General features: G+C 40.1%; 1 pseudogene; it reads right to left on the bottom strand.

The window, feature by feature from the left end:
- Nucleotides 1-241: 241 nt before the first annotated feature.
- Nucleotides 242-729, bottom strand: part of LOC119585335 — a 5,712-nt pseudogene continuing 5,224 nt past the window's right edge.

The following is a 729-nucleotide window of genomic DNA, read 5'->3' as shown; positions in this document are numbered from 1 at the left end:
GAAAGCGTGCGCAGAACTGACACATAAACAATGCATATACTAACAGTATTTTCACACACTGTAAAAGGTTCATATGCGTGAATGCAAGACTTTGATTGACTGGTCCTATAACTATTAAGTAGAAAACGCCTTCATCAGCGGAATATTATGTTTAATCGAAAGCCCTGTGGATATGAGTGGATTCCTTTCAAGGTTAACCAGATATTAGCCGTATGCTCAACGTGTTCCTGGGGATATTACTCTTTCACATCTACGATCGTTTGGTTTGTTTATTATTGTTATTATCAAAATCTAGTTATGGATTTTCAATACTGTTTTATCGCTTGTTTTATTCCTTTAAGTGATAGGACACGATAAAAAAAAATCTAAATAGTTGCGTTTGTTCATACCATCAGCCTAATTTTGTAATGATCAAATTTATTTCTTTTTTTTACGCATTTCCTGCCCCTTAGAAAAGACTGTCGTAGACCCACTCTGGAAGATGTCGAGCAACGAGAACCTTCCAGCTGACGGGGCAGTACCAGGCTCTCGGGTACTTCTGCGTCAGAGCTTCGATCACTGAGTCCACGATCGGCTGGATGTTGCGTTGCTGAGGAGAAATATGGACGCGGAGATGTTACCATATCTCTCCTCGTCTTTGTGTTTGTTGTGTACCCTCAGTGGTCTCTTATACCTTCAAAATTTGCTGGATTTGCGATGAGTCTTGATACGCTATGGTTATGGTGTCAG

The sequence above is a fragment of the Penaeus monodon genome, chromosome 19, assembly GCF_015228065.2.
Source record: "Penaeus monodon isolate SGIC_2016 chromosome 19, NSTDA_Pmon_1, whole genome shotgun sequence".
NCBI lineage: Eukaryota > Metazoa > Arthropoda > Malacostraca > Decapoda > Penaeidae > Penaeus > Penaeus monodon.
Note: the sequence above shows the minus strand (reverse complement) of the source record. Positions and strands in the feature narration are given on the sequence as shown.